Here is a 13708-nt window from a genome sequence, read left to right as displayed (position 1 = left end):
CACTGCATGATCACCACCACGGGTGCTTGAGAAACCCCGATGGAGAAAAATCGCTTATTCTGAGAAACTAGGTTGAAGCACAGGATTTCGCCGCTTACACAGGCCTAGTATGGATGTTATCTCTGGGGGAAGGTAGACATTGTTCACAACTAATTCAGAATCCAGTGTGTGTTCTTCCGCCCACAGCACCAGCGGCGACCGGTTCCTAGCCGCAGCTCAGCCAGCAGCCAAAGCTAAGCGGTGGGCGTGACCTGCTCTGTGGGAGGAGCCTTGAGGTAGGCGGGACGTGGACCGGCACCGCGCGTGCGTAGAGCTGTCAGCCGCACCCACGACGCGCTTCCAACAAAGTTGCAAAGCAACCGGCAGACCTGTCAGAACGGTGACGATCCCGGCGATGGAAGAAAGGCGAAACTGCTCCGCGTGGGCTGCCCGGAGTGGCATCGCGCCTTGTTCGAGTCCGAAGAAGTTCCCGCTTCTCTAAACCGGCTGAAGAGATGCGAGTCTCCTCCTCTTGTCCCAACGGGACTGCGTCCTGACACCGAGTGGACTCCGCCCCGAGAGTGCGAGCGTCCTGAGCGATCAGGGCATCCTGAGCCGCGGAAGGCATCCGGCCACACCCCGCTCTTTACCCGCCAACGCCAGCCCAGGTAAAAAGAAAAAAACTTTACTTGCCTTAAGATTCCTCTGGAGAGTCGCCAATTAGAGAGTTACCAGTTCTGTGACCACCCCACCCCCGCCCCCTATGAAGAGCGATATCTGTCACATACTCATCTTTCACAACCTTGTCTAGGAGAAGGAAACACCCACTCACGGCCGCCGGCCTTAAACGCTTGCAGATTTGCGATGGAAGGCAAATCCTTCACTTTCTGGGAGCTGGCGCCGCGTCTCTGGTGCTTGCAGAAAGGATCCAGTTTCTGTAAGGATGACCAGGCTTCGATTGCACAGGTTCTGAACACCAGCCCTGGAATCCCATGTTTGCGCCTTCTCCCCAGCCGGTTACAGGTCAAGACCGCCAGGAACCTCTTAGAACAGTAGCCAAACCGGCTAGCCTTTTATTCTGAAACGGTCACTTTCCGTGGCTAGTAAAGTCCAACATTTTTGGATAAATTGGCTTAGTGTAAAAAGGTAAACTATTGTGTTTTGATAATGTCTCTTTCGTTGTGGTATGTCCAGTGTGATCATTTAAAACATACTGAAAAGTGTATAGAAGAATGTTGAAATTCTACATAATCCCAACAAACTTAAAACAACTTGAAAAGCTTTATGTATGCTTTTAACCCTTTTTTTTCCAGTGCTCACTTGGTAAGACCACTTACTGAACAACTAGATGGTTGAAGCTGTTTAACATTTGTTGAAAAACAGCACAGAAAATAGTACGCCGATTACAAATGCAGTTCAGTACTTAAACAAACCTACTCTGGCAACAGTCTAGATGATATAATCTAGTACAAGCCTCCTTCATCGCAGTCCGTAACAAAGAAAGCACACTCACCCTAAATATAGACACTACCTTAGCTTTAAGTATTCTAATTGTTCTTTCTGTCATAATAGTTATCCATCAAATAGTCTGTATTGCCCTGCTCCTTTCATTCCACACTGTATTTGAGTTTGTGCATGCTGTTTCACACAATGGGTCGTTTAAAAATATTCTTTTACTCTTATGTTGTGTGGCCTCCAGTGTTTTGGATATACACAAAATATTTTATTAATAATGGTAATAATGAGATATGGCTCAAGCCATACAATTCATCCATTTAAAGTATGTGATTTGGTTTTTTTTATATTCACTTCGTGGGACCATAACTATCATGTCAAATTGTACGTCATTTTCACCATCTGAAAAGATGCCCTCCAAAGATAGCCCCGATCCCTCAAGCCCCAAACAACCGACAATCTTGCCTATAGACTTGCCTGTTGGGATCATTCTCTAAAAGTTCAATCGTGTAGTAAGCAAGTAATGTGTGGCAAACCTCCCTTACTGAGACTGTACATTTATTTCCAGGTTTCGTGTTCTTACAAATAATGCTCACATGGGTAAATATTAATCTTACCTGTTGTCACATGAATACACCTCTCTTGATATATATGCCTGTATGTTGAATAGCTCAGACATCTCCTATGCTTACAGTTAGAGTTACAGTGCTAGCTTTTCATGTGTACTGTTACACTAGCCTGGTCTGATAAGAATTCTCAGTATTCCACCTTCACCAACATCCCGGTGGTTATATAGTCTTAATTTACAAAAACCTCTGTTCACTGATGACAGAATCATGCCATTATTAGTCACTAATATATCCTCTTTAGTAAAGGGCTCTTTAGCTGTGTCTATTGATTGCCAGTTACACTTGACTTCAAACTTATAAATTCTGGCTGTGCTCCACCACGAAATGCATTTTTCTCCTCTACAGTTTGTATTTTAACTCTCTCACTGTTAGATTATTATAAATGTGTAGTTTTTTTTCCCCCAAGGTAAATTAAGTACCTTGGCTAACCTATAAATAATCATTTCTTACCCACAAGGTCACAAGAAGGTTTACCTAGCACCCTCTTATGTGTGAGTGTTTGACGTACTACCTAAAATTAATTCGGGGGAATCTTGTGTAAGATTCTTTTTAATATGATTACCCAATTGACCTAAATCTTCCTTCTTAAAGTGGAAACTTCTTCTCTCACAATTCTACTCTATCACCTTGATCACAAATCAAAAGAAACAGATTTCTAGAGGCTGGGATTTGTAGAAAAGGAACATAGAATACCACACCAAGTATCGTGAACAGTTTTACTAAGGGTTGATTTCATAGGTGAAGGCAGAGAATTTCAAGAGAAACACAGATAATATGGAAAGAATGGGATGGAAATGCTAGAACTGAGAAAATAACTGGAACCATCGGAGGTTATCAGGCGAGTTTGTACCCAGGGCATTCTTGACTAAACTTAGAATTTTTAAGTTAATATATATTGAAAAAATGTTGTTGTTGTTGTTGTTGTTGTTGTTGTTGTTGTTGTTGTGGTGGTGGTGGTGGTGGTGGTGGTGGTGGTGGTGGTGGCTGTGGTTGTGGTTGTTGTTGAATAGCCAGGGTTTGGGTAGCTTATAAAATAGTATGAGGCACCCAACACACATGATATGACATTCCCTGAAGGGCAGGAGATGGTGTGAAGGAGCAGAAAGCTATTTGAGAAGACAATAGCCAATTTCTGGATTTTACTAAATTCATTTCATCCCGAATGATTACCTGTTTACAACCCAGAGCTGACCCAGATCCCGTTTGTCATTAGAGGAGTTAACTGTTCTAATAAATAAGTTAAAAGTTTTAAGTCAATTTAAATGAGTAAGAGGTCATTGTAAAGGAACACGGTAGGTGGAAAATTACTTTGCTGAGTTGAGTCGTGCTGTGTGTGGCTGTCCTTTAGTGTCAGCTCTGCCTACTCACCAGGCCCACACCGTCACACCAATCTGGACAGTGTCAAAATGTCTTCTCAGGTCTTCACAGCATCTCCTCTGTGCACACTGTGGTCCTGCATTGACTGAGATGCGCTCTCACACAGTCTGCCTCTGCCTCTGCCTCTGCCATATACATGCCCTTTCCACCCACCTCTTTCAATGCTTAATCCTCAAACCACACTGGCATCCCTCCAGCTAAGGGCTCCCAGGATTGGGTCTCCCTTTTCCAAAAGCTCCTCCCCCAGATACCTTTTGGCTGCCTTTTTTTCTTCTTCAGGTTTTTGTTAAAATACTATTTTCTCTGTGAAGCCAGAGATTAAAAGAAACAAAACCAAATATCCTCTGTGTGTGTGTGTGTGTGTGCATTCGTTTGCTGGGCCTGCCACAGCTGATACACAGACTAAATGGCCTGGGTAAGAGAAACATCTTGGTTGTGGAGGTAATAAGTTCACAGTCAAGATATTGTTAAGTTTAGGTTCTCCTGAGGCCTTTTTGCTAAGTGCTTGAGCAACCCCAGTATCTGAGTCCAGACTTCTTCTTGGCACAGATGTGAATTAGATTATGGTCCACCCCTAAGGTTCTCCTTTTAATCTTTTCTTTAAGTCTCACCTCCAGGGTCTGGACCGATGGCCCAGGAGTTGAGAACACTTGTAGCTCTTACAGAGGACCAAAGCTTTGTTTCTGGGACCGATATCAGACAGATCACAACTTCCTGTAAGTCCAGCTGCAGGGTGCCTGACCCTCTTGTGGGTGACCCCCAGATACCTATCCACAGACACATGGACAGAATTTAAAATAAAAGTGAATCTCCAGATACTCTTAAGTTATGGATCTCTGGTTGTAAGGACTCCAATGTGAGACTTCTATAGAGGGAACATAATTTTGTCCACACTACCCATCCGTAGTTTATTTCTGTCTGTAGTTGTTATTTCAAATACAATATGTTTGAGTTGCTAACATTAGCATTTGTTTTCTTATTTTCTGTCCCACTACAAATTTTATGAGGGACAGATTGGAAGCAGTGTTGTTCTCTGTGGTGTCTTTTGAACCTCAGATGGGTTTAAGAAACAGCAAAAAGAAGTGTTAACACCTCTGCCCGTGGCTAGCACACAGGCAGTCTTAAGTTATTTCTAGTAGCTCACTATTATCTCTCTGGGCCTTCTGTGATTTTTTTTTCATGAACAAAGAAAACCCTGTAAGGATTCCAGTAAAGCAGACATTTTTTTTTCAAAGTTATCTTCGATTTTCTTAACAGAAAGAATTATAGCAGTAAAAGATGTAGCTTTTTCACCGAGGAGTCTTATGAATGCGGTGTTCTTGTTTCCAGAGCAACCAAGAGCTTTTCACATTTGATTAGAAGAAAGGCTCCCCCGTGTTACACTGGAGTATCCACCCAAACTGCCAAGGACCCCCTTACTCAGGAAGATGCTCAGAGCCAACATCCCACAGAAAATTGCCTATTCAATCACAAACTAACCTGTACCACCTTCTTGTTTTTCCTTAGGTGGTCAGGCTCAGAATGGACTGTGAGCCCGTGTGTTATGGATCTCTGGTTGTAGAGACAAAAGAACAAAGATGGAAGCCACCAAGGATGCTCCCGGCTGAATGAATTGTTGCTCTCTGGCTTACACAAAGTCAAGCGAATGATCTTCCTATGTTATGTAATATATCAACGACCTGCTTACCTTACTCCTTTAATCTACGTTATTCTGGAAAGTACCACTTGAAACAAAAGAGTAGATACATTCTACTGGAAATATGACCCTCAGAGAAGGAAAGAAAGACCGAGGGTTGAACCTGAACACATGAAAGAGAATCCAAGGTAATTGGGGAAGCATTGTCAAGAGCTCACAAGCTATTTAAGATAAAAGCATCCCATGTATCTTAATAAATTTTGTCTGATTGATGGCTTTTTGATGGGCCAGAGAGGAGTGAGAGAGAGCCAGAGAGGCACAGAGACAGGCAGACAGACAGTAAGGAGGATTTTTCTTCTCTATTTCTGTGTGAGGGTTTCTCCCTTCAAATGTCAATTCTGCCATCCCTGTAGAGAACCTGCTTGGTACTGCCACATCAGAGAAGCCTCCGGTAAGGAGACTGGATGCTTGGAATCATGGATACTCAAAGCACTGTTAACAAAGAGCAGAGTCCAGTCTTCCAGAGTCATGACCTGAATCCAAAGTTGAAAAGATCTGAGCAGTGTATAAACAGCCTGTCATAACCTGCATAATACATTTTTAGTCCTGAATAAATCTATTCACACTTCTTTCTATAATCATACTTATGTAGATAAGGTTGGCAGGAGGAAGATGAAGTATATTTGAAGGTGTATGTTTATAACAGCTTTAACCTCAAGTCATGTTTATTTATAAGAGAAAATGACAGTGGAATTTGGAAAATTAAGAAATGATTCTTACCAGGTAGTGGTGGCACACACCTTGAATCCAGCACTTGGGAGATGGAGGCAGGTAGTTCTCCAATTTTGAGAACAGTCCAGTCTACAGAGTGAGTCAGAGGACAATCACAGGACCACATAGAGGAATTTTGTCTTGAAAGATTAAAAAAGTAAAGCCTGATTCAACGCAAAATGTTTGAGCAGTAGGGAGAGTGTCAGATGTCTGGTCTCACACAGTCTCATGAACAGCTGCTTTGGGGGAAGGGCTGAAGGAGGAAAACTCTTTCTCATGTGAGCTTTATAAATTATCGCCATAGACTTTCCCTAAGAGACTCTCTCCTGTTCTCATGATGTGCTAATGACAGAAATCATATGACTAATGGAGAGAAACTGGTAGATATACAAGAAAAACTGCATTGGGATAACCGCCATCTTACAAAGGGTCACTGCTAACATTTGTCAGTGTATCCTGTGGTGAGTCATTCAAGTCGGTACATGTTGAGTTCTATAGAGTACATGACACTGTCCTATGCCTGTGAGCAAGCCATAATGTAAAATAATTCATCCAAACCCATAGGAGTGTGTGTCTTTTGTAAGGTGTGCCTCAGAATATTTACACACTTATGTCATAAACTGGATCGCTGACCAAGTCCCAGCAAATTTCAAAAAACTGAATCCATATTTAATAAGAATAACCTGAAAATCAAGCATATAAAGTTGTCAAAGGATTCCAAATGCTTGCAATGTAAGAAGCAGAATCCCCAATGGCTAAGGAGTTGGTACATTGAATTAGAAATTAGAATATGTTTTGAGATGACTTCTGATTCTAAAAATACTACGAGACCGTGTGAGACTGACTGTTTATGGGGCCTGGACGTGGTGATGCACGTTTGTAATCGCAGTACGTGGAAAGTAGAGGCAGGAGCTCAAGGTCATCTTTGGACACAAATAGAGTTCAAGAGAGGCTGGTCTGGGCTACATGAGACCCTACCCTGCCCCCAATAAAATGAAGAAAAGAAAAAGAGCTCAGTGGACATGCATAGTTGTAAACATATCTAAGTGTTTATGTTGAAAACCTGTGAAGAGATGGTTAATATTCTTAAAAGCCAGGGGATGAGCTTGGGATGCAGTCCCCACAGAGGCCTAAAGACAGTGTTGGATTCTCCTGGAGTGGGAGGTAAAGGTATGAACTACCTTAGCACGTGGTACTACTATAGTACCTTGGCACTAGGACCCAAACCCCCATTCACTGCAAGAGCAGCAAGATCCTTTGCCTCTGAGCCGTCTCTGCAGTCTGTGGCTTTTCTGTAGGCTAGTTTTCTGGCTGTTTGAGCAGAACGATTTGCTGAGTGGAGAGAAAGACTGACGTTAGAATGGGTGGTTGAATTTTCATGATGAAGTATCAATGAGGAGGTCAGGTCTGCAGACAGAAACCTGCAGGAATCTATAAAGAGATGACTGTTTATCTTTTGTTCAACACTCAGCTTTCCAGTTCTCAGAGCTGGTATGAGACTGGGACCATTTCACTTCCAGCCAGCCCCAGCTAACAGTCTGCTCTGAGAACAGGATCCCTGAGAGGTTATGCCTAACGCCAGAGAGCTCAACTGCCCAGATTAAACCAACCCCACCCAACAAGGAACTGTAGAACAAGCTTGAATAGAGTCCTACTGATCCAATATAAATTCCTCCCAGAACAAAGTGCAAGTTTGTTAGTCCAGCCCTCCCAACAAGCACTTACAAAGACTTGATTATAAGAGTTTCATTTGGGGAAATTCCTGTGAGAGTTGAAAATGAGAGGAATCCGAGGAGGTAGAGCCATTAGATCATGTAACCTAGTCAGCCGTATGCATGCATGACTTGTTATACCTGCCGAATAGACTACACCTGGTTAAGCATAGTTTCTGGGTATGCCCATAGGGTGTTTCGGGAAGAGATTGACATTTGAGCTGACAAACTGAGTCAAGCAGGTTGTGGTCCCCAGTGTGGCTATCTATAGAGGACTAGAATAAAGCCAAACCAGAGATGAGAGATCGAGTTCTTTATCTCCCTGACTGTTGAAGTCAGGCATCCATCTTCGGACCTTGGACACCATCAGTGCTTCTGGGACACAGGACTTCAGATAGCAGATTATGGGACTTTGTCTTTATAGTAGTATAAGACGATTCTTTATAATTTAGGTAAATAGATGGATTATCGTGTTGGTTCTGTGTCTATAGAAAACCCTAATAGAGAAAGACAGAATATTAAGATGATTGTCCTTCGGCAGAATTCCAGTCAAGTTTAAGGTTGGCTGATAAGTCAAAGTTTTCCAGTAGAGACATCCCCTACTTCACAAGAACACACCTGCTTTGCTGTTACTGTTCTTGTGGAATGAACCTGAAGGAAATGTAGCCACAGCAGGAAAGTGACTTCAGATCAGCAGCAAGGGCCATTTAAACTCTCCCCAAGGACAAGGTCCAAGGGGTACAGTTTCACCCCAGTTCAGTCTTCTGCCCATCCGCTACTTGGTGATGACTTGGTGTGACTGCCAGAAAGATGGTTAGGTGCCAAAAATCAACTCAGAGCCTAGGCTAGCCAATTCTAGAAGTAATTGAATATCCTCCTTTCTCAGTGAATAGTCACCCTAATAAATTGCCCAAAAGTTCATTGGGGAAAGAACGAGAGAGTCATCACAATATGTGCATGTCATTATACACCAGGGTCTTTATTGGCTAAGGCTGAGCCGCTTTTCCCATCTCTGTAGTCCTTACAATTTTCTTCATGTCTGGCAACCAGAGCAAGAAATTGTAAAGATTCATCAGGGACAGTACCATTAACATCTTGCTTTTCAGTTCCTGCCTTAATTAGTTATAGAAGTTAAGCAACACCTTTGCTACTTGCTCATCTGTTTTGCCTGGAGGGGTGTTACCTTCAATTAATCATCTCCCTAACACCCTGTGAGTCAAGCCCACTTAACTACCCCTCCAATTTCACTAGTTGTTACAGTAATTACGGCCTCTTGGCTTTTGGTAGCTAAGCACCAGTCCTGCAGGGCCTTTATTACTTCAGGGTCCATTACCCTGAGTGATATTAACAAGCCCAGCTCTGTGACCGCCTCATCTTCAGCCCCAACTAAATGCAAGCACCAATGCTTATCACGATGATACTGGTCCCCTCTCATAGGAGTGTTCAAGATGACCTTGGTGAATTGTGTGTCCTCTGGTCCTTGCCTTGAAATAAGTCACGTTCACCCTCACAACATACGAGTTCCAGTATGACCAGTTCCCTCAGTTGGTTTATACCTTCCCTATTGACCGGAGCAATTGTACTACTTTGCTCAGAAAGGACCCTTTCTCTTTTCAGAGCTCTATCAGGGAAATTGTTTCATTCCCTAGTATTTCTACTGCAGTAATGTCTGACGCTGACAAATTCACAGAGAAAATAAATTTAGTTCTCACAGATCTAAAGGATGGAAATACAAAATTAAAATGTCAATAAGTTCAGTATCTAGTAAGGGCCCAGTATGTGCCTCTTTTTTATTTTTATACTCAAGAGGGGACATAGACTATTTCCTCATGATAGAATGGAGTGCTAAGAGAGAAAGAGATCTACATAGCTCCCCTGTAAACCTTTTTTTTAAAGTCCAAGTAATATTTTTTCTTCTTTTTCCTTCTTTTTAAAAAATTTATTAGGTATTTTCTTCATTTACATTTCCAATGCTATCCCAAAAGTCCCCCATCTCCTCCCCCACCCGCTCCCTTCCCCACCCACTCCCACTTCTTGGCCCTGTAAACCTTTTTAGAGGTCATTAATCCCATTTGTCTTCATCAGTTACCCTGTAAAAGGTACCATCTGTTGATATGTTCACACTGGCAGTTTATAGTTTTGTCACATGAGTTTGGGAGGCAGCAGACCAAGTCAGATGATAAACCCTTTGCACCCATGAAGTACTCCTAAGTAAATAAGTTTGTATACTTCTACCCTCGTATTCTAGTTCCCTCAGAAAAGCAATGGAAGGACTTACTTCCAGGAATATGTCCTGTCTCTTTCAGAAGATGTTTCCAGCATCTTTGTCAGTATATAGCAATGCCAGTCCCAGCATATCTAAACTGACTTTGTGCAGAATTTTTTAACTAGTCATCATTCTAACAGTCAGGAAAGACGACAATCTATGGCTGCACACCTACAATTTACCTCTCAAGAACTGCCCTTTGATTCTCCATACACACAGCTTTCCACGAAGTGAATTGGCGGTAGATGCAATCTCATTGTTCAACTCTTCTAAATCCTTAAGAGGAAAACAGTACCAAGCTTGAAGGATTTGTCAATTGATTGGGAAAATAGCAATCCTTTTGACCTGATACAGGAAATAAATACTTGCTCCTTGCTGTAGATGATATATAGAACTTTGGAACCAAAATCTGACAAAACAATATCCAAAGGAGAAATTATAGACCCAACCTCAAAGATTTCCTGAATCAACCTGAAAATTTCATAGATATCAAGTATTTTTTTCATTATAGAGTTGTTAATCTATTAATTTTAAATATATATTCAATTATGGACAAGGAAAGCACACAGAAAGTCTTGAAGTTTCTGGATTCCAAGGTCTTTCATTCTTTCCTCAGATGAACCATTTTACTACACTGTAGAGAGGTGAATCTCAGCCTCATTCATGACATAAAGCCTGTTAGGCTACATCTCACATATACTTGGATAGTTGTAACATTCATACAGCATTTTCATGGGCAATATCCTCCATACTTTGATCATTTCAGACTATTTCATAGTCCTAAAGTGGATAGCCAATGGAAATGCATCATAAACTTCACCTCCCGAGAATTCCCATTATTTACATGAAGTCTGATGCCACTGTGAAAGAAGGAGCCTCGCCCCCATTCTTCGTGCTTCTCTCCTAGAAATAATCCCCAAGATGCCTCCAGAGAGAAGGTAATGGAAGTTAAGGTGTCCAATTTTCTGCTTGGGAACCAGTAAGTCTCACAAACGTTAATGCTCAGATACTTAACAAAATATTATCAAAGGAAAGCTGCCGAGTAATAAGGAGAACAATACATCACTACATGGTTGAACATTTGAAAATTAATTGATGCAATTCATCATATAACAGAATAAGACAAACCATATGTCCATAGCTGCAGAGAAAGCAAACACATCAACATGCATTAACAAAATAAATAAAACTTGCAACAGAGGGGAAATTGATAGTTATCTATTAAGAAAACATACACTTGGCATGCTACTTAGTAGTAAAACATGGATTCCCCACAACTGTGGTTTGTCCTTGTCATGCATATCAGGCACACCACGCATGATTGTACATGTAGAAAACTCGAACTGTTCTATAGGCTAAGAGAATGACTGGAACTTAATGTCAAAATATCAAAAACTATACCCTTACATTGCATCAACTGAACACATTAAAATACTTAAAATGTATTAAGAATAGCAAGTTTCAAATATGTAAGAACAAACCGTAAGATTTATGATTTTCTACAGTGGAAACCTGAAAACCGTTACCAAGAACTTAAACACTTAAATAATATGCGGGGTATAAACTGTTGAGGCATGGAGGAGCTGATGGTTTAAAGATCAATATTTTGAATGTACTCAGTATTTATTGTCTGTGAAATCTCCATCAAGCTCCCAGGAGATCCATTTATTTTGATGAAACTGATAAACTGAGTGAAATGTATTTAGATATTGAGTTGTGAACAATATTCTTCTGGGCCATCCATAACCAAGCAAGCTACATAAATTGGGGTCCTTCTGTGTTTGTACAGCAATGACAACCAATGGAATAAATACAGAAATAGAGCAATGGGTAATTTTTCCTCGGAAGATAAATGTTTCCTTTCTCACTCACTGCAGGACGCATCCAGGCCTATTCTGCCCTTGGACCACATTGTATGCTTAGTGTTTCAGAAGAGAGAAATCATCAAAGGCGCACCCAAAGAAACATCTGAATGAAAGCTCAGTGGCATTTGCTTTTCCCAAGGACCAGCATCATGGTTTCAGAGTTAACACACTGGAGAAATGCCTAACCCTCCATGTCACTCCCTACATCCTCAACACTCACTCAGAGAGGGACATCGAAGAAAGGATCACCAGTGAGTCGTACTTCTCAAAGAGAAAGCAGAAGTTTATTGCTGCTGAAAGTCTATGAATAAATCCATGCTCCAAATCACAACCCGAAAAAGCTCCAGAAAGGATGCACATGGTCTAAAAAATGGAGAGACTGGTGTCCCATGCCCTGTCTTGTTACCCTGAGACATGATGTTGGGTAGAGTTGGTCTAGGTACAATATCATTGAATTTGCAGGTGCCTAAGTGTAGGGGAATCACATTGCCATATACAGTCATTATAGTGTCGGGAGACAAGAAAATCTCTTTCCGGTGCATCTGAGAACATTGGAAAAATAATTGCAATGGCCTGCAGACCTCAGGGACTCTCTGGAGAGATACAGTGTGACCTCTGAAAACGCTTTAGATTCTGTCAAATATCAAGATGCAGATCCATATCAGTGATTACCAAAAAGGCTTGTTCAAATCATTGTTCTTGAAGATAGTCACAGATAGACACCAATCAAGAGTCAAATGCTGTATCCTCTAACCATTTAAAGCTTGGATACAGCCCTGAGTGTAAAGGAAGTACTGTGTACCCCTTTGCCACACGAAGGTCATATATTCAAATCTCACCCCTCCCAAAGGTGATGATATTAGGGGGTTGGGACTTCCAGGAGTGAACATAACATATTCCCTTATTAAAAAGGCTCAAGGGAGCTCACTTACCCTTCTGTCAAGTGACAACAGACAGCTGCTGTGAGTAATTAAGTGTGTTCTAGCCACAGACCCTGCCAGTGCCTTGATCTTGAATTTTCTAGTCCGAAGAAGTATGAGACATTTCTGTTATGTATAATTTACTCAATATATAGTAGGTGTTCTGTTAGCTTATTTTAAAATGCAATGCCTGTATTTATCTTGAAAATAAAGGACTTTAGGTGTGTGTGTGTGTGTGTGTGTGTGTTTGTGTGTGTGTGTCCACATACATAGCATAGACAATATGTAAGATCTGTGTTCAGTTTTGGAAAAAATAAAGCCATGTTGCCATACACCTGAGTGAGTGACTTAATTAATTGAGGATACCAGAGTTTCAGGCAGGACTGGTAACCTGGGGTTGAAGGACAAGAGAACCATGAGTAGTTGTTTTGGTTTCGTTTGGTTTTTATAGTTGTTTTGTTGTTGTTGTTGTTGTTTTGGTGGGTTTGTTATTGTTTTGTTGTTTTGGGTTTTTTTTGGGGGTTGGATTTTATTTGTTTGCTTTTTGTTTGTTTTGTTTTTTTTCACATCCTGCAAGATCCTGTACATTTAGGGAGATAATTATCAAACTAAGTACTGTGTACCCCTAATTCATTGTACAACAATTGACACTAGGAGAGAAATGAGTTGAAAGGTTTCTTTAGTGCCAGACTCTCAGGGTCACTCTTGTGCAGGCATGTGGAGCACATTTCCAAAAAGGATGATGTAGTGCACACAGAAGCATTACCAAGTGTTGCCCTGGTCTCCCTTCAGAGAAGGACTCAATCCCATTTGCTGCGTGGACAGTTAGCAAGCAGCTAACTGTCAGGTCTCTTCTGCCATCAGATGTCCTTTGGACTTGCCTCCACAGCACAGAGCATGTCATTTAATGTCACACTCCTTCACAGGGTGACACACATCCATGACTGATCATGGCAGGAATGCAAAATTGTCCTGCATCTCATCTCCAGAGTTCTCGGTGATGCCGGCAGAAGCTATTGGTGAGCCCTGTAGCAACCCAACCTTTTCTGTCTTTAATGTATCTTCAAATGCTCATCCAAAGCATACTTCTTAATAACA

At 41.5% G+C, this 13708-nt stretch overlaps 1 long non-coding RNA gene across 1 annotated transcript; it reads left to right on the top strand.

Annotated features, from left to right (window-relative positions):
• The first annotated feature begins 288 nt into the window (after positions 1-288).
• Positions 289-12918, top strand: LOC115029576. Its single transcript, XR_003835143.1, has 3 exons — positions 289-647; positions 4947-5264; positions 11703-12918. It is a non-coding gene; the product is annotated as an uncharacterized LOC115029576 (long non-coding RNA).
• Positions 12919-13708: the final 790 nt, after the last annotated feature.

This window comes from Mus caroli, chromosome 16 (assembly GCF_900094665.2).
Source record: "Mus caroli chromosome 16, CAROLI_EIJ_v1.1, whole genome shotgun sequence".
In the NCBI taxonomy this organism is placed as follows: domain Eukaryota; kingdom Metazoa; phylum Chordata; class Mammalia; order Rodentia; family Muridae; genus Mus; species Mus caroli.
This window is presented reverse-complemented; position numbering and strand designations above follow the sequence as displayed.